At 32.6% G+C, this 25,169-nt stretch overlaps 1 long non-coding RNA gene across 1 annotated transcript in view; it reads left to right on the forward strand.

The window, feature by feature from the left end:
* LOC127541762 (uncharacterized) overlaps window positions 1-25,169 on the forward strand; it is a 66,424-nt gene that overhangs the window by 33,355 nt on the left and 7,900 nt on the right. The window contains exon 2 of the long non-coding RNA XR_007948465.1: window positions 9,413-9,519. This is a non-coding gene — a long non-coding RNA (uncharacterized LOC127541762). The remainder of the gene's footprint in view (window positions 1-9,412; window positions 9,520-25,169) is intronic.

The raw sequence follows: 25,169 nt of genomic DNA on the forward strand, positions 1-25,169 counted from the left end.
CAGACCTCAGATTGTACCTATCAGTGGCTATCCATAGTTACATTTAGGCAATCCCCACATATAACTCATACAAACGTACACATAAACACACACCTTTTGTATAAATACAGATATGTAGATATGTACATATATCATTTAATAATACTAAATCAAAATTATATGGCACTTTGAAAGGCTTTTTATATTCATCATCTCAATTAGCAATCCTGTGAGGTTGATAGTTGCCATGGAAATTGTTTTCCCTATTTAACAGATGAGAAAAATAGACCTGGGAGAAGTTGTGTGACTTGCCCAAAATTATGTTGTTAGGAAGTGATAGGATAGAGTTCTACACAATGGTTATATTATACTTAACCCAGGCCATTTTCTTGCCTTAACTCTGTCTGTTGGTATACCTTCCAAAGCATTGCACCTTGCCATCTAAAATCTTTTGGGTCCTTTGGTTCTCAGCTCTGATTACTTCCAACTGAGGGCCTATGGTTTCCTGATTGTTGTAAATGTCCCATATCCCACTCAATCTAGCCAACCCCAGGTATACTTCATATTCTACCCTTACTATATTTTTTCCATCTGCTCTATCTGCCATCTATTCAAACCTCTGGAGCATTGGACCTCTCAGTCTTCCATGTCTCTGTACGTATACTTCCCCTTCCCCTTCATGCTTTCCAAATCTGGAATAGTACTCAAATCAGTGCTGTGATTGTTATTGGAAAAGGTGTATGTGTTTATCAACTGCCTATGGCTCCTCTTACAACTCTTGTGTCTTTCCCAACCAAATCACCCTTCTCTGACTATTTATTTTCCTTATCAATTGTTATTGAAATATAAGCTCCTTAGGGGCAAGGGCTAGCTTAATTTTTATATTTGTATTACATGGTAAGCATCCACTAATTTTTTTATTTAATCCATTCATGCATTGATTGCTTTAGTGGGCTTATAAGATCTCAATGGAAACTATCATGCTGTATGAAACTATGTAGTACAAATTTACATTGCTGTTGCCATGAATTTTCAATGCATTTTAATATAAAATTGCCTATCCTCTCTTCCTTTTCCCCTCAGTGACAAATGAATTAATTATAACACAATGGAAGATAAACCTCAATTACTGGATTTTGTTTATGTTATCCAAGTGTGGGATTGGTTCAATATTTCTTCTATAACCCTGGTTTTCCTACGTTTCTAATTCAGCCAGAATTTTTTTTAGTGGGGGAAGAAGAGGCAAATTGCCAAAGAAACAAAGTGTCAGATTTGATTGAATTGTTTTTTTTTCCTTTTTATTTGGCTTTTTTTGTTTAGTTTCTTTGGAGATAATGCTTTACATAATTTATGAAATCATTTAGCTTAATAATTTTCCTAGTTTTGTTTTAAAAAAGTAATGTTAGATGACAACTAATGGGCTGAATGGAAAACAAAAAATAGTAGCTTTTCTCATTTCAGTGCTCAATTCTCCCTATTCCACTTCCCACACATCTATTGTTAACATGTCCCTTCAAGTAACTTCCCACCCAACAGCCTGCCTCCTTCATTTCTACCCATAATTATTACGCAAGGCATAACTTCTTCCCTCTGCTATCTCCCCCCTACACTCATGTGCAACTGTAAGCCTAAACTCATTCTATCACTTTTCAACTCTTATAATTTCCCTTCCTTTTGTCCCTATGAAAGGTAGAATTTACCCCCAGTCCTATTGATCTAATATGCTCCCTTGCAGAGGTCAAATATAGTTGTAATTTACCAAATGTGGAAAAAAACCCAATCTATTTATATGAAACCATGGATTTTAACTGTTTTTCTTGTCTCAGACCTCTTTGAGGGTCTGGTGAAATCTTTGGTCACCTTCTCAGAATGATGTTTTTAAATATATAAAATAAAATGCATAAGATTATAAATAAAACCAATTATATTGAAATATAATTATCAAAATATAGTTATCAATTTTTAAAAGGTCATAGATCACAGGTTAAAAAGCTGTGTTCTGGACATTTGCATTGAATTAAATTCCATTTCTTTTGGTGACACCATTTCCCTAAAAACCCTTCCTAAGGAATCTATTTCTCCCAAAGTAACTTCAGGTGATATCATATACATAGCTGGGGAATGGGTTAATAACAAGTCAATTGCCTTTAGACTCATTCTTCTAGGTAACAGACCTTTTGCTCTTGCAGAAGTAGCCAAGAACATAGACAGTACATAAGATGTCTAGAATAAGGAAGACCATTTTCTCTCTTAGCTATCTTCTCAGAAGCTCAATCAGTATGCTAGTATTTAATCTCCAATCTTGCTCTTTCATTCTTCCCCTCCAATAAACCTATTTTCTTTTTGTTTTTCTTTTTGGAGAAAGGAAGTGTTTTTAAACAGGCATCTTGGGAGCAATCTACATAAAATAGAATTCACTTTAACCCTCTAAACTTGGTCCTAATTGATTTGAATTTGAAATGTTTCATCAACATTCATTCAGATTCTTGATACCAGCTAATGCGGAGAGAAGACAAAGAGTAAAACAATCATAGGTCTTCTGGAGCTAGTTCAATTGTTCAGTTTTCAATTAGAGCATTTATGTCTCAGAAATAAACAAACTAATTATCAAAGTTTAGTTTATTGTTTTGTTGACTATCTAGACATAAAAAGTGATAATAGTACAGATTAATCTTAAAAGTATAAAATAATAAATAAATTTTATGAATTTAATATATATAAATATAACAAATAAAAAAATAAAAAAATAAAAATAAAAGTATAGTGGATACTTTTTTTTGGATGATGGCTGTTAAACATTTGATAGCTTACCTTTGGAAACAATACATTTCTCTTCTGCCTTTAACTCCTCACTCTTTTTGACTCTACCTTTATTGCTTAATAATCATATGACCTTGGATAGTCATTTAAACTCTCTATAACTCAGTCTCATCATCTATAAATGAGATCTTGGACTACATGGCAATGGAAGTCTTTCCAATTTTAAATCTTTTCCCCTCCTAGTGTCCTTTTTTTTTTGCTACCTGAGAATAATCCATTTTTAATTCTTTAGTTGAGGAGTGGGAGGGAAAGATACATTATAATATATTCTGGTTATATACAAATGCACTCTAGAAATTAAGGGGAGTGGGGAAACAGGAGTGAGGTAAGGTGCAGTAGAGAAATGGAGAAAAGGCAAGCACCAAGAGATGGGCAGGAAATTTCATGTATATCTTTCAAGTGGGGCTGGCAGGCCATAGGGCTTTCATGGATAGCAAGAATACTCCTTAGATGTTAGTGATCTAAGACAAAACTCAAACTGCTTGATCATTACTGTTCTCTTGAAAAGGAAAAAAAAAATAGAAACCCCTAAATGTAAGTAATACCATTCAAATAGCCTAAACCCCTTATTCATGGACCATTTTAAAGTAAGAATATTATAGAGAAATAGGAAACTATGTGAATGAAAAGAATATCTATTCTATGCAAAGAGAAGAAAATTGAAAGAAAAGTACATGACATTTCTATTCACGGATACTTGATAAGAATGACACTTTAGACTCAAAGAGGGAGGGAAAATAAAAATTTCCAATTTTTAATTGACATTGAACTAGTTGTATCATAATAATGAAAAATACAGTTTTCTGGGTGCTTTCTCCAAATTCTCACAATACTCATAAAATCTGCCTCATTTAAAAGAAAAATGTCCATAAATGGAAGATCAAATTCTGTAGTTAAATTTAAAGTATTTATTGACTTAGTTCCAATTATATACTAGGGTTTCTTTTTTTTTAATTGGAGGTGAGGGTATAGATGGAGGTAGAAAAGGGGAAGCAGAGATAGGGGAAGAGGGGATGAGACAAATGGGAGAGAGAGAGAGAGAGAGAGAGACAGAGAGATAAAAATAGAAGAAAAACCTATATTGGATCACTTGCCATCTAGGGAAAGGGATGGGGGAGAGGAAAGGGAAAGGAAAAATTAGAATACAAGGTTTTGTAAAAGGGTGAATATTGAAAATTTTCCATGTATATATATTGAAAATAAAAGGCTTTAATTAAAAAAATAAAAATAGAAGCAAAGACAAAGACAGGTAGAAGCAAGCAGACAGACAATCTCTATATTGATGTACCAAAATTTGAACATGCAAATATGGAGTGAATGCTTCATGTTTTACAACATACTAAAATAATGAGAAAGAGTTAAAAGATGAAAAGTATGAAAAAAAACTTTAAAAACCTCAAGCATATCAGTTTGTCATGGCTTATTCGTTTCAAGAAAATGTTATAGTATAACTTTGAAATCATTTCAATACCAAAATGCAGTAAATAGAACAGATAAATTATTGTGCTTTGTTATTAATCTTAAGTGTAGATAATTTTAAAAAAGTGACTGAAAACTTAAGCTTGTTGAAGGCAGGAACTATTTTTTTTTTTCCAGTTCCTTGCACTTAGTAGGTACTTAACAAATACTTGGTGGATTTGATTAGAATCCTCATTGCTTCAGTGGGATCTATAATATAGGTATTACTCAAGAGAGTACTTCCTCATAGGTACAGATGGCAACTGACTCCTGCTTTTTCAATTTGTGATTTTCCTGAGCATATCTCCCCATAAACACTTCAAAGAATATCTACTCAGTGTTTATTTACATTTCCTTTATACCAGTACAATTCTTTATCTCTTCATTCATTACTTCTTCCTTCATAAAAAGACTTAGTGCTATTTATTACAGATTAGATGATTAGATCATAATAGTATGATATGCTACTAGTATGATAATGCAGATTTTAGATCACCTACTAGATAATATTAGTATGATTAGATGACTCCATAATAGTAGTCAGATTTTAGATCACTTTCTAGATAATATCAACACTAGAAATGAGAAGAACATATTGAAAAATATATAGAAGAACATCTATAGCTAAAAATCTAAGTCAATTAAGTCTTTGAGTTTCATCAATCATGTCTGAAGTATTTTAGAGGGATGCCTTTATAGGTTCAATTTTAGTATAATCTACTATAAATCTCCACTCACTTCTCAACGTCTTTCTCAGTCACAATAGAGAGTTATAAGGAATTATTCCCCCCTTAATTATTACTTTTTGCTCTATTACATTCTTCCAAAATGGCAGTGATTTCTTTACCTTCTCTTTTGATTTTATAATGTAGGGTATTTACAATTCATTTTAGGGAAGATGACACCACTGCATCAAATAGTGCCTTTTTAACTGTAATATAAAATTGATTTTAGATTTTCACCACAAAGAAAAGTTTTTGCCTAGTAAATCCATCCCAATCATTACTTCATCTAATTCCAATATGGCTATTACTTGCTATGGGTCCTCTGGTCAATGTACAATTTTTAGTCTTTCTTATGTTAGCCTGGAGTATCAGATTTCCTGAAAGCATTTATCTAGGTTTGATTTGGGGGTGTTTACTTATTTTTTCTTACTGTATCTGATACTTGTGAGTCAGTGACTAATAAAGCCAACATATGATTTTTCAACCCTTACAATATGAATGGCTAATTCCCAGACAGGAGGGATTGCCTCTCCTTCCCACAAGCTACATTCCCCATTGGAACTTAACAAGGAAACCACTGACTATGGTGAAATCAGGGCTTGAATTAGTCTTGGTCTGCTTCAAGGTAAAGGAGGTTGGAAGTGTTCATTATCCCTTGGTCTCTGTGGGAGGAAGCTAGACTTTCTCTTAAGATCCATTAAATCTGATCATGATTTTCCAATTATAACTCTATATTTTCCTTTGTCTTAGCTGTGGAGGAATATCCATATTATAGACGCACTGAAACACTAAAGATTCTAATCAAATCCACCAAACACTTGTTAAGTGTTCCTCTCTCAGAGTGTCTCTTTCATTTTGTGTCATAATTTTTTTTGGTCATAATTTTTATTATGGTCTCTTCCCCCTGAAGTTATTATTGCTATAATTCCAGTCTTGACTTCTGAAGTTATTATTACAAGCTTTTTAGAGACCAGGCCCTCTCTTCTCTGGGCAGAGTACATATTTAGTCTCTGAGCTAATGTTCTTTATCATAAATTTGTTATGGACCTCTCAGTAGTTTCTGCTTATCTTAAAAGGAAGAATAAAGTTTTGTCACTATTTGAGCCTGTCCTAATCATATCTTCTTCATTTGATAAGTACAATCTATTAATCCTGCCATATCCTTATTTGTAGCTAAACATATCCCTCCTCCTATGGCCATTTTGAGAAACTGCTTTAAAAATAGTTCTTCATGGCATACATTTGTTTTCATTTGTATGGTGAATGGGCTGTTGCTTCCTACAAGGATAAAAAAATCTACTGCAAAAGAGTGTCTTTCTATTATTTCTCTTCTTCTGCTGTCATTTCCTTACTCATTTGTACTAGCTTCCCTTCTTTACAAATAATCCCCAGGTTTTTAACCAAATTTTGATCTAGTCTCAAGGATTCGCCATCCATGTGTTACATTCTTAATTGCTAGGGAGCATCTATTTCCTTTGGTTTTTATAAAGTCTTTATAAATTTGATTTAGCTCTATTCCGAAATAAACTGGTTTTTAAAGTGGAAGTTGTTTCTTCTCCTTTTCTGAAGATTTGATGATTATATAGGAAATCTCCATATCTACCAAAAGCCAATGCAACTTTTGAAGCAGTTGCTCTTTCTCAGACTATGATAGGCATAGCAAATGATCATCTTAGAACATCATAAAGACAAATTAAATTAATCATCAAGTTAGATGTTATTTTCTCTTACCTACCAAAGGAATTGTATTTTAGTAGAAAGAGCACTGGATTTGGAGACAGGGATCCTCACTTGAAATCCTAAATCTTATTTATTTACCCCTACTTTCAACTTGGATGAGTCTCTACCTATACTTTTTAGGCTTCAGTTTTCTCATTTGAAGAATGAAGAGATTGTACAAGATGATTTCTAAGTTCATTCTTACTTCAAAGCAGAGTCTATGAATTGGGAAAAAATTAAGTATACTGCAGAATTATCAGGTAGGTAAAATTTGGATCATGGGGGCATTAGTCTATCAGTGGAAATATCAGGAATAAATGTATTTTATTTATTTTAAAAGAGGTAAATTGGCACTATTGTAAATTTATAAAAATTCAAATATTCAAATAGATCTATGAACTTCATCATGATTTCTCCAATGAGGAAGAATGCAACCCAACTATGCCTGTTAGCCTATGCTTCATCTATTCATGTTCTACCCTAAATTGATCATAAAAATTCACTCAAAAATCTGGGAATCTTCACTTTTTCTTGATAAGAAAGCTATCAGTAAAACAAAAGGATACAAAGTATAAACCAGTACCTCATGCCATATATCAAGATAATTTCAAAATGGTAAATGATTTAGAAATAAAGGGTGACATCATAAGAAATTAGAAAAGCAAGGAATAGTCTACTGAGAGTAGAAAGGGAAGGGAAAAATCAGAGATCATTACAAAATAAAAAAATAGTTAATTTTGATTTATTAAATTAAAAAGCTTTTGTATAAACAAAACAAATGCAACCAAAGTTAAAAGGGAAACAGAAATCTGAAAAACAATATTTATAGCAAATGTTTCTGATAAAGGCCTCATTTCTCAATTACAGAGAGAAATGAGTCAAATTTATAAAAATACAAACCATTTCAAAATTGATTAATAGTCAAAGGATATGAATAGGTAATTTTCAAATGAATCAAAGCTATCTATAGACATAAAGAAGTGCTTTAATTCACTTTTAATCAGAAAAAAAACAAATTAAAATAATTCTGAGATATAACCTCATACATAATCAAATTGGCCAATATAACAAAAAAGAAAAAAAAGAAAAAGAAAAAGAAAGAGTTAAATATGGGAGAGTATGTGGGAAAATTGGAACGTTGTATTGTTAGTGGAGTTGTCAATTGTTCCAGATCTCTGTTTCTCTGTCTCTTTCTACACACACACACACACACACACACACACACACACACCTTTCTCCAGCCTATTTCCATTCAGTCTTACCCATTAGGGATTCTTCAATCTGGTTATATATAATAAATCCAAATTTTCAATTTTATTTTCCCATAATTCAAGTCCTAAAATCTTTGAAAGCTTAGGATTTTTAAAGAATATCGGGTGATATTAAATAGACCATTATTTTCTATCTATAGATTTTGTATTGAGATTGAATAGAGGCAGTATATCATAAATAAAGCACCAGGCTCAGAGTTAGGAAGACCTGGGTTTAAGTACTGTGTCTGATTTATACTGGATTTGTGATCTCAGATAAGTCAAAACAAATGCTCTAGGCAATAGATGGCACAGATGGGGATTGGTTTAAGAAGTTTCCTAATTGAGAATTCCTTGAATGAATAAAATCACACATCTCATCTCATCTTTGCATTAGAATTCCATTACATAGGTTGATAACAACGTGCTATTCTGCTTTCTCAATATTAAAAATCATGTACTTGCATGTTCACATTGTTTTTAGACATATTTGCTAGAAAGTTTAACTTTTTAGATGAGTTGACAATGGAAAGAAAACGCCTCTCACGGAAGTAACATATTCAAGATTTTTATCTTAATTACAAATATGTTTCTACAGAGCAAAATAGTCTTATTTCTATATTGCCCCCTCCACTCAAAATAATGGTTACACAGCTCTTATCTACATAGATTTTGTCTAAAACTTAGTTAAAAGAGAAAAAGTCAAACAGATAATTTGATACATAGAGTTTTTCACTTTTCTAGCTTTTTGCTTTGGACCTTGTAGAGTTATAACTGGGTTGAATTATAAAGTGAATATCTAGAATATAAATGGAAAAATAAAGGGGAAACATGAAAAACTAATGTCATCCTTAGTTATACATTTTATATATTGTAAAATAACCAACTCATCAGGTTAGTAGTGCAAACATTACTGATTGTCCATATATTATTGTGTGCATAGTTGATTGCTGTGTTTCTGAAAGGTGGAGCAAAATTGAACTTTTGTTGAGCAGAAGAGGAAATTATCATTTAAAGAACTCTTGCAGGGAAAATGTTTGTTTCCTTGTCTGAAATCCAGGGGAGGTGAACCAGACAATCTCTAATGTCTCTTCCAGTTTTGTGAATTCTACTAATCTTTCTATAACAAAAATATTCTCTTCTAATAATCACTTGCTATTTTTCCCATTTGGTTTTCTGATAATCACTGGTTATTTTTCCTATTTTCTGTATACTTGTAATTCATATATATTTTATCAAAAACACATCTGTATTTAATTTTAGTAGGTTGTATAGTTATCCAACAGTTTTATTCTGTAATAGAGGATCTCAATCCTTGAGGGAAGGGATTTTTACAATAGTGTCTTTTATAGAGTAGGACCCAAATAAATGTTTTTGAATTGAATTGATGAGAAAACATATATTGATAGCTAACAAGACCAGTGGTATAATGAAATCATATTATTCTTGTTCTCTTTGCAGGCCCCATGCTTGGCACGAATTTCTGATTCAGGTTATAAATTGGGATATGAGTGGAGTGACATGGAGCAAAAGATGAGAGGGAAAAAATGAAATAAGAACATCAAGAGGTAGGAATTATACTTGTCATCTTCCTTAGGAATAACATATGGAAATTACTTTTAATAAATTAATTAGTTAAAAGAATTAAATACTTTAAAAAGAATGCTTTGCATGTAATTAGAGACTCAGTCATATCTTATTATAAACTGAAGATAAGATGGATTGTCTGCTTAACTACAATTCAAAGTAAAGAAATGGAAATGTCTACTTTGGTAGACAAGACTAATAGATGTGGGGAGAAAAAAGCTTTTGACAAAATACAACAGTCATTCTTATTAAAAAACACTTGAAAGCATAGTATAAATGGAGTTTTTCTTAAAATGACAAGAAGCTCAACCCTAAAACCACGAGGAAACATTATTTGTAATAGGAATTAGAACCTTCCCAATAAGAATAGAAGTGAAACATGGATGCCCATTATCACCAATTAATTTAGTATTAGAAATGCTAGTAATAGCCATAAAAGAAGAAAAAGAAATGGAAGGAATCAGAATGAGCAAAACCATCTCTCTTTGAAGATGATATAATAACATAATTGGAAAATCTTAGAGATTCAATTAAAAAAGCTAGTTGAAACAATTAAAATTTTACCAAAGTAGCAGGGTATAAAACAAATCCATCTAAGTCATTAGCATTTCTACATATCACCAACAAACTCTTCAAGAAGAGATAGAGATTTAAAATAACAATAACTGGGACAAAATATTTGGGAATGTATGGGAATATATCTGCCAAGACAAATATAAGAACCAGAGGAACATTATAAAATATTTTTATAAAATAAAGTCAGATTTAAATAATTGAACTTCTCCATTAGATTGTTGTCTATGTCCATATTAAATGTTCATGAGTGGAAAGAGCTAATATAATAAAAATGAAAAATTTACATAAACTAATTTGCTTATTCAATGCTATCCTAATTACTAAAATATTTTTGAATGAGAGAAAATAGCAAAATTCATTTGGAAGAACAAAAGATTGAAAATATAAAATGAATTAATGGAAAAAAAATGTAAAGTAATGAAGACTACCTGGTCTTAAGCTGTATTAAAAGACAGTAATTACCAAAACATTTGGTACTTCTAAGAATTAAAAAAGTGGATCTGTGGAACAGAACACAATAACAAATGATTATACTAACTTTGTGTTTGAAAAATGTAAAGATTTAAGCTTTGGGGTAAGAATTCAATATTTGGTAAAAATTGTTGAAAAGTTAGAGAGCATTCTGGCAAAAACTAGGTATAGATTAATCTCTCATAGAATTTACCAAGGAAAGGTCAAAGTGGATACATGATCTAGATATAAAGGCAGATATCATAAGTAAGTTAAAAGAGCATAGAGCTTATTACTTATCAGACTTAGGAATAGGAGAAGAATTTGCAAATAAAGAAAAGATAGAGAGCATCATGAGATATAAAATGAATAATTTTGGTTACATCAAGTAAAAAAAGTTTCCATACAAATAAAAATTATGCAGTCAAGATTAGAAAGAAAGCAGGAAATTGGGGGGAAATTACACAGTTTTTCAGATAATGGTCCCCTATCTCAAATATTATAGAGAACTTTGTCAAAAATGATCAAAGAATATGAAAAGGCATTTTGGATGCTTTTGAATGAAGAAATAAAATGTATATGCATACATACATATGTATATATGGGGATATAAAATACTATAAGTCATTATTGATTAGAGAAATGCAGATTAAAATAACTTGAGATATAATCTCACTCCTATCAGACTGGCTAAAATGATAGCAGGGGAAACAGACTGACAAATGATGGATGAGTGTCAAAAAACAGTTTGTAGAACTGTGAACTAATCCAACAATTTTAAAGTACAATCTGGAATTATGCTCAAAGAATTATAAAATTGTGTATACCTGTTGATCTAATAATAGTTTTTTTTTCCCTAAGGTGACTGGGGAAAGAAACATAATTTATATGTTCTAATATTTTACATTAGTCCTCTTTGTGGTGACAAAGAACTGGAAATTGAAAAAATGCCCTTCTAAATAAGTTGTGACAAATGATAAAATTTGTCACAATGACAAATTGTGATGGAATACTATGGTGTAAGAAATGATGAACAGGTTGGTTTTAGAGAAAAAAAAAAGATGGAAAGACTTGCATGAAATAATGAAAAGTTAAGTGAGCAAAACAAAGTGACCAATGTGTATAGTAACGGCAATAATGTTTGAAAGATAATTGTGAATGACTAAGCTATTCTGAGAATAAATATTTTAAACAATTACAAAGGACCTATGAAGTAAGGTGCTATCCACTTCCAGAAAAAGAACTGATAAACAGAAATATGCATAGTAGGAGTTTTAACATATATAGGTCTGTGTAAAATGGTGGCCATCTCTAGTATAGGGTAGAAAGGAAGGAGGAGAAAAGTTTAAAACTTAAGATGTTGGAATTGTGAACACATCCAGCCATTCTGGAGAGTAATTTGGAACTAAGCTCAGCAGTGTTTCTACTGGGCTTATACCCCAAAGAGATACTAAAGAAGGGAAAGGGACCTGTATGTGCCAAAATGTTTGTGGCAGCCCTGTTTGTAGTGGCTAGAAGCTGGAAAATGAATGGATGCCCATCAATTGGAGAATGATGGAGTAAATTGTGGTATATGAATGTTATGGAATATTATTGTTCTGTAAGAAATGACCAGCGGGATGAATACAGAGAGGACTGGCGAGACTTACATGAACTGATGCTAAGTGAAATGAGCAGAACCAGGAGATCATTATATACCTCAACAACAATACTGTATGAGGATGTATTCTGATGGAAGTGGATCTCTTTGATAAAGAGAGCTAATTCAGTTTCAATTGATCAAGGATGGACAGAAGCAGCTACACCCAAAGAAAGAACACTGGGAAATGAATATAAATTGCTTGCATTTTTGTTTTTCTTCCCGGGTTATTTATACCTTCTGAATTCAATTCTCCCTGTGCTACAAGAAAACTGTTCGGTTCTGCACACATATATTGTATCTAGGATATACTGTAACCTATTTAACATGTAAAGGACTGCTTGCCATCTGGGGGAGGGCGGAGAGAGAGGAAAGGGAAAAATCGGAACAGAAGTGAATGCAAAGAATAATGCTGTAAAAAATTACCCTGGCATGGGTTCTATCAATAAAAAGTTATTTAAAAAAATAAAAAAAAATAAACTTAACATGTAACACAATTTAAATTTAACAAATTTACAAATGTGTCAAGATAGGAGGAGAAAACCTAAGAAACAAATCAACCATCCTATTAATTCAAGTCTTAAGAGTATTAGTAAGAAAAATTTTAAAAAGAGAGAAAAAATGTTTGGCAGCCAATTTTGGCCTTTTTTATCCATACCCACATATCAATCTATATCAATTATCAGTCAATTCCATTTAATTATAAATTTCATGAAGAAAGATACAGATTATTTTCTGCTTTTCTTTGTATCCTCAACCTAGCACAATGACAGCACGATATTAAAATGTTTATTGTCTATTGACTGAACTTGTCTCAATTTTACTTCGCTTGGTAAAAGCAAAGCTAGATTCACAAGCTAGATTCGATTTTTCTGGGTTAGATCATATATATATAGATTTGATAAACCTCTTTTTTATGAGAAGCATTCCATATTCCTGACCTTTAGTTTTTCTTTGCATCCTGTTAAAATTTCATGTGACCTTTTCCTTAATTTCCCGAAGACTTGCTCAGTGACAGGATACAGAAAAGGGTAGGAATTAGAAATTCTTTTAGTAAATTTCATTTACTCAAACATTTAGTTAAATCCTTGGGTTTAAAGAATAATGGAGGCTAAAGAAGTTTGAAAAGTTGTAGTTCTGAGGGAACTAATTCACATCCTTACATTGGAATGCAAACCCGGAGTTCTGCTAAGTTCACCCTAACCCTAACCCTAACCCTAACCCTTGAAGAGTGGAAGCTACATCTGGTCTTACTCAGTTGATAATGAGCTGGTGTAGTTCAAGCTTTTGGTGCCACCTTGTGGTTTGTGTAAATAGCACGTTAAAGCCCCTGCTCATACCAATGCTCTTAATAAGGATGCCCGCTGGTGCATTTAGGACCATGCATGCTGCCTGATGGGACAGGTGTCTCCCGCGGATACTAAAACACGTCTGTGCAAAATTCAGCATAAATGAAAGCAGTAGGGAAAACTTGAGAAAACCCAATTCAGGAATGAGAAAGGTCAAAGGTTTGAACGCTATACAGAAGCTATACGCGTATAGTGTGAAGAGTTTCTCCAAGAAAAAAAAAAATCAGAAATAATGTTAAAACATGAAATGTACTCTATTTCATCCAATAGGAAATGACTAGTTAGTAATGTGGGAATTATTTCTTCATTTCCAAATCTGCTGCCTGTATATAGAATTTTATTTATTAAAGAAAAAGAATTAAAAATGAATATAAAACTGGAGGAAAGAATAAAATGGAGAAAAAGATATGATGTGCAATTAAAACAATTCCAGCAAACCTATTTAAATATGTAACTAATACCCCCAAATAGAAGATATATGTATATATGTATATTGACATCGATTAATAATGATTTTGAATAGAGATTTGACCAATGTAAGTCACTTAATTAATGAGGAGACTAAAAGAAGTAATCAAACTTATTTCCAAACATCAGTATGGAATATGAACTTGTGTTTTAGTTATGTAATCCCATTATCCTCTAGTTCAGATTAGATGCTGGAAGAAATGAGGCACTCAGGAGTCACTAAACAAGAGATTTACTTGATTTAAGTACAGCAAGGATGAACAGTAAGTACCATGACAGAGTGGTACTTACCTTTCATGGATAATGTACCCTTAGTCTCTGTTTGGAAAGTTGTGCAGTCAGAGTCATCAGAATATTGCAAGTCAAGTGCTTTTAGGTATCCATCAAGTCTGAGAGACCACAGATGGAACTTTTATGTCCCTAGAACCAGAACCTGAAGCTGGGAAATTGAGGCTAATCAAGTTGCAAGGAAAGAGAAGGGGAGAGGGGAAGGGAAGGGAGATGAAGTCAGGTAACTTGCATCATGAAATGCTGGTCCTAATTTGTTTATAAAATATTATGAAGAAGCATCGTAGAAGATTATAAGCTACATTGCCTCATAAAATGATAAGGAGCAAATTATGGCTTACTTTCACAAACCATAATTTATTCAGCATTCCCCAATTAATGGGCATCCATTCATTTTTCAATTCTTTGTCACTACAAAAAGAGCTGATTAGCAAAGAATTGGAAAGAAAAAAGATAAACTATTAATTAAGGAGTGGCTAAATAGAGTAATAGGAAATTATTAATATGAGGAATGGAGAAGATGCATGTGAAAATTAATATGAAGTAAACTTACTCTCCTGTCCTCTCTTCTCCCTCTCCCTCTCTTTCCCTTTCTCTCTCCCTTACCTTCTCTTCTCTCCTTTTCCTGATTATTTTGTATTTTATATGTTAATGTTTACTACTTTTAATTAAGCAAACACTTTTACTGATTATGTAATATTCTTTAGAAAAAATCTTAGCATACCTATTAATCAATAAATCAATTAACATTTACTAAATACCTACTATGTGCCAGGAAGAGTGCTAAGCATTGGAGATTAAAAAAAAAAAAGAGGTATAAGAAAACCCTGCCCTCAAGCAATTTATAATTTAGTGAAGGAAAGAACATGCAAATAAATATATACAAAGTAAACTATAAATAGAATAAATAGGAAATAATAATAGAAAGAAGGCATTAAAATTAAGAAGAGTTGAAGTCTTCTAGTTGAAGGTGAAGCTTTAGTTGCAACTTAAAAGAAGCCTTGGAGGTCAGTAGGTAGAGTGAAGGAAGAAGAGCATTTCAGGCATGAGGGATGGGGAGAGAAAGTGCCCTGAGTCAAGTCTTGTTAGTGGAATAGCCAGAAGGCTGGTGCCATTGGATCAAAAAGTACATGTCTGGGAGTAAGGTATCAGAAGAAAGGTAGAAGGGATTATATTGTGAAGGCCTTTAAATGCTAAACAGAGCATTTTGTAATTGCTCTTAGAAGCCCTTTAAGTTTATGGGAAAGGTAAGTTATATATGACATGATCAGATCTCTGCTTTAGGAAAACCACTTTAGTGGCTGAATGGAGAATGGGAGAGGCTTATGACAGGCAGACTCATTTGCAAGATATTGCAATAATCGATATTGACATCGATATTGCAATAATCGAGGATAATGAGAACTTGCAATGGAGTTATGTCAGTGTCAGAAGAAAGAAGGGAATGTATTGGAGAGATGTTGATAAGGCAATAAATTGAATTAGGGTGGGGGAGTGAAAGATGGGGAGGCATCCAGGATGACCCCTGGGTTTTAAGTCTAAGGGACTTAGAGAATAGTGTTGCCTTCTACAGTAGCAGGGAAGGTTAGAGGTGGGCAAGGTTTAGGAAAGAAAATGAATTCTCTTTTGGATATATTGAGTTTATGATATCTACTGGACCTCCAGTTTGAGTTTTTTTAAAGGAAATGGAAAATGGAAGGTTGAAGATAAACAGAAAATTTGCATTAGGATAAATAGATTTGAGAATCATCAGCCTAGTGATGATAATTAAATACATGGTAACTGATGAAATCAGAAGTGAAGTAATACAGAAGAAGAGTTTAAAATGTCTACTGGACTTCCAGTTTGAGATATCTGAAAGAAAAGAAAAATGGAAGATTGAAGATGAGCATAAAATTTGCAACAGGATAGATAGATTTGAGAATCATCAGAATAGTAATGGTAATTAAGCACATAAAACTAATAAGATCACCAAGAGAAGTATATAGGAGAAGAATTTAAGAAGTCTACTGGACTTCCAGTTTGAAAGTAAATGGAAAATGGAAGATTGAAGATGAGTTGAAAATTTGTAGCAGGATAGATTTGAGAATCATCAGCCTAGTGATGATAATTAAATACATGGAAACTGATAAGAAGATCACGAAGTGAAGTAATCTAGAACAGATGATGATCCAGGGCAGCACCCAGAGTTTCTTCTACAGTTAAAGGATAAGATCTAGAAGAAAATCAAGCAAAAGGGACCCAGAAACTGATATCTGATAGGTAGGAGGAAATTCAGGAAAAAATAGTCTCCTCAAAACCTAAAGAGAAGAAAACATCATGGAGGAAAGAGTGCTTTATAGTGTCAAAGAGGGCAGAGAGATCAGGGAAAATGAGGATTGAGAAAAGGCCATTGAAATTGGCAACGAAAAGTCATTAGCAATTTTGGAGAGAGCAATTTTTTGAAAGGTAATTATTAGGATTAAATGACTTGCCCAGTCATACAGTTAGTAAGTATTAAATGTATGATGCTGGATTTAGACTCAGGTCTTCTGGAATCCAGACTCTGTTCTATTCACTGCTAGCTGCCCCAGGAGAGCAATTTTAGTGGATTATAACATCAAAAGCTGGATTGTAAAGGGTTAAGAAAAGAGGAAAGGATAGCTAGGTGGCCCAGAGGATAGTGTCAAGTCTAAGATCATGAAGACTCATTTTCTTGAGTTAAAATCTGGCCTTAAATATATAGTAGTGTGACTCTGGCTATGCCATTTCACCCCGTTTGCCTCAGTTTCCTCATCTGTAAAATGAACTGGAGAAGGAAATGGCAAATCATTCCAATATCTGAAAGGAAAACCCCAAAAGGAGTCATAAAGAGTTTAATACAACTGAATAACAACAACAACAAGAGAGTGAAAGGAGAGATGATAGAAGTACCTATTGTAGATGGCTTTTGAAGCAGTTTAGCTTTAAGAAGAGAAGAGAAATAGGATGTTAGTTAGCTGGGACAGAAGGATCAAATGAGATTGTTTAAGGATAGAGGCAACCTGGGCTTGGTGTAAGCAGTTGGAAATGAACAGACAGGAAGAGACTGAAAATAAATGAAAGAAGGGGCTGATAGAGGGACAATCTGTTGGGGAGGATGGTTTAGAATTATATTGTTTGAATGGGGGATTAACCTTGGTAAGGAGAATTAATTTATAACAATCAAATATATAAAGTAGTGGAAGAATAATTTTTTAGATTATCTATTTAATATATAATACTTGTAATACAAATATGCAGGCAGAAGAGAGAACAAGCTGAGTGCTGGTAATATGGAATTCCAAAGTTCATCTAGAGGTAGCATTAGTACAATAGAAGCAAGAATTATGTAAAGCATTTTATCTAAGATTTAAGTGTTTCCATCTCTGGGGAAAAAGTACGTAGCTCCCTTCTTAATCTAAATTTTCAAAAGGTTTATTTGCATATTGTATTAATACATGCAGTGGATTAAGGGAAACTTTGTTGTAGGCATTAGAATTCTTGTTCCCTTTGCTTCCTTGCTCCACACTTTAACTCTTTATCATTGAGTCCTAATTCTACAGGGGTAAAAATGGAAATCTAATAATTCCATCTGATATAGAACATTAATACTCCATTTTTATCTATCTCAGGATACATTCCTATGTTTAAAAATTATTGAGGACCACAAAGAACTTTCGTTTATGAATGTTACATTTATCAATACTTGCCATATTAGAATTTAAAGCTGATCAAACTTAAAAATATTTATTTAATTAATTTAAAAACAATGATGAACTCATATGTTAACATAAAAATATTTTTATAAAAACTATATTTTCTAAAACAAAAAAACTAGTGAGGAAAGGGCATAATTTTAGATATTTTTCCAATTATCTTTAGTGTCCAGCAATGCTGGTGGACGAGGGAGGAGTAATTTAATAATAAATAACACTAAGCATTATTATAAAAAATAAATTCGGCTTTGTGGACTCCTAAGGATCCAGAGACAACTGATTGAGAACTATAATTCTAGAAAGTTCTCCTTTGGGTATCTTTTGGATAGAAAAGTTTTTCTTCCTATTTCTTCTGCTCCAGTATTGTCATTAATGTTTTTAGACTTGACTAGAGTCATGCATTGGTCTAAAAATACTTGCCAAACCAATCGTTGGAAGACCAATTAAGGCCAGTGATCTTTCTCCTAGATGGAACTGTCAAATAGTAATAAATAAATATATGAAAGGCTTATGTTTCCTTAGTAAAGAGGATTTCTCACTCTGGAATCTCCCTCCATCAATACAAATTGTAAGGTTTATATTTAGATTCATAGAGTCATGGAATTGAAAGGGGTCTCAAAGACTACGTAGTTTATCCCCCAACAAAGAAACAGGCTATGTGACTTGCCTAAAAAAAAACAGAAATAGTAAGCATTTAAGATTTGATTTCAAACCAGGTCCTCTCACTCCAGGACCGTATTTAATCCATAGTTTTCAAATGAATTACTTTGAAATGCAACTAGGTTAAAAGAGATTTGCCTGCCCAAGATCAATCAACTTTTAAGTGAAAGGGAGTGAAATTTGATTGATTTGAATACAACTTTTTCTGATTCCAAATCCAGGAATCTTTGCTCTTTTTTTTTTTTTAATCTTTGGTCTTTTAAACCTAAACCATTGTTAGTTTAGAACTGAGAAAGGGAAATAGGGGAAATTATCAGAAGGTGGGAATATTCAAGAAACAGTATTTAAGAAAACAGTTTAAAAGAGATGCAATCTTTAAATGTTTTTAGGCTTTTGATGGGGAGTAAGAATAATAGTGGTATGCTTTCAGTGAAAGAAAATTCCTTAGGGTACAGTAGAGATAGATTTATTTCTGCTGGGAATTGTGAGCTCAGATTTATAGCTAATTCCCAGCGTTGTTGAAGGAGATCAGGAATATGATTCACATAAAAGCATATTGTAGCAATAATTCTGGTGTTATACATTTAGGGGCATCTGGAGAAAGTGTGGTCCAAGTAAAAGAAAACTGATTTTGGTGTCGGAGATTCTGGGTTCATATCCTGCCTATAATTTCTATTACCTATTTTGATACATTTTATTAGGATAAATTAACTTCCTTAGAGCTCAGTTTACTTATTTGTTTAATGTAATTTAAAAATTTTTTTGGGGGAGACAATTAGGATTAAGTGATTTACCTTATCACATAATTAGGAAATATGTGAGGCTAGATTTGAATTCAGGTCCTCCTAAATTCAGGACTAGTCCTCTATCCATATTCATATTCCCCACATTCTCTACAGCTAAGGAATTTTTTTCCTTTTTTTTTTACCCTGATTATATAATGAAGCCACTTTCTGATCTTTGGATAAGAAAATTTGGTAAAAGATTTTTAAAAAACTAAAAGAAATAAGATAGGAATTGATCCCATTTTTTCATTAATTTCATTTTGTCTTTACAATTTAGCTGACTGAGGGTTTTTTCATTGTCTTTGAAGCATGTTTTGAAAATTATATCTAATCAGTTCCACTTGTGCAGTGATGAAGAGAACCATCTACACCCAGAGAGAAAACCATGGGAGAGGTTGGAACACAACAGTATTCTCACTCTCTCTGTTATTATTTGCTTGCATTTTGTTTCTTTTTTCTCAATTTTTCTTTTTTTTTTCTTCTTGATCTGATTTTTCTTGTGCAACTGGATGGCTGTGTGAATATGTATACACATATTGGATCTTGCATGTATTTTGGCATATTTGGCATGTATTAGATTGCCTGCCAGGTGGGGGGAAAAGATGGGGAAGAAGAAGAGGAAAGTTTGTGGTAGGGGGTTATGCAGGGGTCAGTGTTGGAAAAATTACCCATCATATGCCTTGTGAATAAAAAGCTTTAATTAAAAAAAAAGAAAAAAGAAACTCATATCCAAGTCTTTTTCTCTTCTGTCAGTAGACTTCAAAAGTAATTCATTTTAAGGGTACTCTATGAATTTGTTTTAAATCTTTCGGCTAAAAAGTTTAAATTTTTCTCTTTTAATTTGATTTGAAACATATTGAAATATTATATGAGGTGAATATAAATATTTATTAAATAAGATGTACATTTGCAAGAGAGTATATATTTCCTCTTGAGTCTTGGGTCTTTAGTATAAGTTTCTAGAAATCAAGTGAAATTTTACACTGATTAAATTTTGCTTTCTCTGTCACAGCGCCTTTTCTTTTATTCTTGGATAAAATTTGAATTATGAATAATTGCATTTAAATACCCTTTTAGATTTAATTTTCTTGCCCATTTTAACTTCCATTTAGACGATCATGGAAAAAATAAACATATTAGCACAATGCTGTGTGCCTTACTTACAATCTATCCTAATTTCTCTGAATTGTAAGCAAAAAACCCAAACTTTTAGAAGACAGAAAAAATTTTAAAAGCTTTACCAAAGCAAAATTTATGCCCAATTGAAAATTTCATGCTAATTCATTCTGATGAACAATTAATTTTTCTCTGAATGATGCACCTGACTTCTTAAATTTATCTTAAGCAATATTTTTTAAAATTTCTCTGTTGGCTGTATAAGTTCCTTACAGGATATACTAATTAGCCCTTACTTATGATTTCATTTTGACATTTATTGTGAGTTTCCAAAAATAGGAACCTCTGGACCTCTTTGAGAGCCATAAAGCTGGCTTACAGCACTTTACCTTTGCTTTAGACACTGAGCATGTACCTTTTTTTTTTTCCCTTAACACTTTATTTTTGGGGTCATTTTCTAGAAATTTGCATATTATATGCTTGCACTCCCTATTTGTTATGTCCAGACATAATAAGGGTTTTATAAATACTTATGGGCTAATTGATTATATAGGTTAATGGAAGTCTTGTGAGATTTATCATTACTTTATATAGGATATATATCAAGAACTGAATAGGACATTAAAATAATATTTAGTTCACTCTGTTCATTTTATGTGTAAGGAAACTAAAGTCCAAAGAATTCAAATGATGTATTGTCAGAAGTAGCAGAGCAAGAATCAATGACTCTGTAGACTTATGAACTTATTAACAGAGACCTTCTGACATATCAGGCACTCCTCATTGCAGCAGCCCAACAAAGTAGACTTAAGTAAGAACTTATTTATCTCGCTATAAAACTCATAGTCTTCATAGATCTTTGTGAATGTCATGCTTTGAAGTTAACCCAGCCATCTTGAACAAAGCATCATCTGCACAATGATTGATGATGTTGTTTGTACAAGATTGCCACTGATTTCTCCAAAAAGACCAATTTTCCTTCTTCCTAGTCTAGAGGCTACCTTCCTGGGGCACTTGGACATTGTACTGAACACAGTCTTCCTTCAATCATTCTGGATCATCCTTCCCTTGTTGCTTCTCTACCCCATCACCCCTATTCGTCACTTTGTGTAGGCTGTAATAAATAACTTATGCTTTATTCATTACAAATGTATTTGACTCTTTTATGAAAACATCTAAGTTCCATAAGAGTTGTTAAGGATTTGGACCACACCATATGAACTAAGTCTACATCATAGATGGGTAAAAGCACTAAGTTTTTAGCACAACAATCTTTTAATCTTGGCTATTTCTTCTGTCACTATGTCACAAAAGAAATTTCCTCCAACAAAGGCTCTAGAATTATGAGGTAGAGGGGAGGAACCCTTGGGTCTAGGTAGAGGAAATAATAAATTAAAAAAAAATAAGCTAGCGACCCTCATGACTAAAATCTTCCAAAATGAGGGTAATAAAAAGAGTTCCTTTTGAAAAAGGGATTCAATGTGCAATATAAACAGATATGAGAGTGGTTTATATCCTTCACCACAGATGATTTAAGATTCAAAGAGTAAGATTCAGATGTTTAAGATTCAAAATATGTTAACACAGATACAACATAATTCAATTTTTTTGAATGCTATTATTATACTTCCCTAAAAGATAATGTTCCCTTTGTACTACTACTGGACAAGTGTCTCGGTTTACCCTCAGCTGCCTGGCTGAGTTACTCCCAAGATCCAGAATTCCTTTTTAGCCATGGCACAGCTTGGGTTCTTTTTGGTTCTGTAACCACAGCATTCCCCTCCAAGTAGTTGAGTTCCACCCCTCTGAGAAGTGCATTTTTATAGAAATTATGAACTGATAGCCAACTCCAAGACTGCAAGCACATGAAGCAATTGCCAAAGCTGGGAATACCCACTGCTCACCTTGCTGGCTCTTGCTCAGCTTGTGCTCATTGAAGAAAGCAGAAGAAATCTATCTGAGACTCAGACTCATCTGGGCAAGCACGGATTTCTGCTGAAACATGTTTAATGTCACTATTATTCCTGGTGGGGAGAAAAGGAGAGAGAAAACATGGGCAATGGGATAGGAATCAATGCGGGATTTTCTCTTTACTCTTAAGAGTTCACAGAGAGTGGACTCAATTTGTTAATCCTATTTGATATAAACTTTTTATCGTTGGAACACAGAAAAACTTACCAGTAATGTCTCTGTCATCCTAGAAACACTGCAAAGAGTCAGTACATAACCATCCCTATGGGAATTGCCCCTTTCTGAGAAAGATCCACACTCAGTAATGTCATTATGAGATCTGGGAGAATCAATTGATTAGGAGTACCCTGATCAACCTCTCACACTAGTTCTTTTCCGTTTTAAATAATTAAAGGATATGGAAGCAGTTAGTTGGTGCAGTGGAAAAAGTATCAGCCCTGAATTCAGGAGGATCTGAGTTCAAAACCTTAATTGCCTCAGCAAAAAACAAAACCAAAAAAATTAAAGCATATCCCTCTAGAATGACATGAGAGGTGTCCCACTGGCAGTCTTGTATAGAACAAGAGGAATTCTTTCACCCCACTTAAAGTATTTTTCTGCCAAGGTTTATATCTATGCATTAAGGAATTAAACTGATAATTTCTAGACTCTTTCACATATAGAATTTTTTTAGTGTTTGAAATGAACAGCTCACAGAAGTTCAATATTGTCCTCCTCATAGTTTGATACTGGATTGGATACTGTTGAAGGATCTGTAGAAATGTTATAAGCCCACTTCATTTTATCTAGAAAGGAATCATACTTAAATGAATTATAAGCTAGTCTGTTTTTAAAAAATGTAACTTGATTTTATTGAGAAAAATATTTATAGGCAGATTTTCAGATAAAAGGCTCATATCAAATATATAAAGAACTTTATCAAATCTATAAGAATATGTCACTTCTCAGTTAATGTGATCAAAAAATAGGAACAAGTAATTTTTCAATGAAAAATCAAAACAATTTTTAGTCATGTGAAAAATACTCTAAATCACTGTTGATTAGAGAAATGTAAATTAAAACAACATTTTATATCTATCAGATTGGCTAAAATGATTAAAAAGGAATGCAAAAAAATGTTGGAAGGGATGTAGAAGAAGTGAGACACTAATTTATTGTTGGTGGATCTGTGAACTACGAAGAATTTTTTGGAGAGCAATCTGCAATTATGCCCAAAGAGTTATTAAACCATTGACTCAGCAATGACACTACTTGGTGTATTTCCAAAGATGATTAGAGAAAAAAGAAAAGAACCTACATGCTCTAAAATGCTTATAGCAGCCCTCTGTGATGGCAAAGTACTGGAAGTTGTGGGGAGGCCCATCAATTGAGTAATGATACAAGTTGTACTATATGATTGGAATACTACTATATTATTAAAATGATGACCTTGATTATCTTAGAAAAATATTGATTTGTATGAAAAAATAAAGTTGGAAATGAGCAGAACCAAGAGAATATTGTATACAGTAACACCAATATTGTTTCAAGAACACTGAGTAAATAAATCATTTTGACTATTTTAAATATCCAAATCAGCAACAAAGGACATGTGAAGGAAGTTTCTATCTGTATCCAGAGAAAGAACTGATAAATTGAAGTATGTATAGAATGAGTTTACTATATAAACATGGATACATGTATACATACATATACACACATTTGTGTCTAGTAATAGCTATCTTTAGGTTGGGGAAGGGAGAAAAAAAAAAGAAATTTATATGCTAACTTTGTTATATATAAAGAGAAATAGCAAATTGTATAAATTTGTAGTTTCATGCAATCATATTTTTAAAAATTTACTATATTATGGAAAGACTTGCTTTATTACATAAATTAAAAATAAAATTAATCAAAATTTAAAAATGTAACTTAACTTAGGAACAGAAAGACTTGGATGGGGCACTGAACTACCAACACCCAAGCGTAACATCTACTTTTTTTTCTCAATAGTATTTTATTTTTCCAATTACATGTAAAGATAGTTTTCAACATTCATTTTTGTGAGTTTCAAATTTGTCTCCCATCCTTTTTTACTTTTCTTCTCCTCAAGACAGTAAGCAATCTGATATATATTATACATGTACAATCAATTTAAACATTTTGTCATATTATGAAAAAAAATCAGAACAAAAGGTAAAAAAAACACAAGAAAGAAAAATCAAAGAAACAAAACAATGAAAATTCAGTCTCCTACAGTTTTTTTTTCTCTCTGGATTCCAATAGCATTTTTTATCTCAAGTCTACTGGAATTGTCTTGGATTACTGCATTTCTGAAAAGAGCTAAATCTATCATAGTCGTGTATCACATAATCTTGCTTTTCTTGTGTATAATGTTCTCCTGGTTCTGCTCACTTCACTCATCATCAGTTCATATAAATTTTCTGGGCTTTTCTGAAATCAGCCTGCTCATCATTTCTTACAGAATAATAATATCCTATTCCAATAATACATCATAATGTATTCCATCATGCCCTAATTGATGACATTCACTCAATTTCCAATTTTTTGCCATCATAAAAAGGGCTGCTTCAAACTTTTTTTGCACATGCACATTTCCCCTCTTTAATGATG

The sequence above is a fragment of the Antechinus flavipes genome, chromosome 6, assembly GCF_016432865.1.
Source record: "Antechinus flavipes isolate AdamAnt ecotype Samford, QLD, Australia chromosome 6, AdamAnt_v2, whole genome shotgun sequence".
Taxonomy (NCBI): domain Eukaryota; kingdom Metazoa; phylum Chordata; class Mammalia; order Dasyuromorphia; family Dasyuridae; genus Antechinus; species Antechinus flavipes.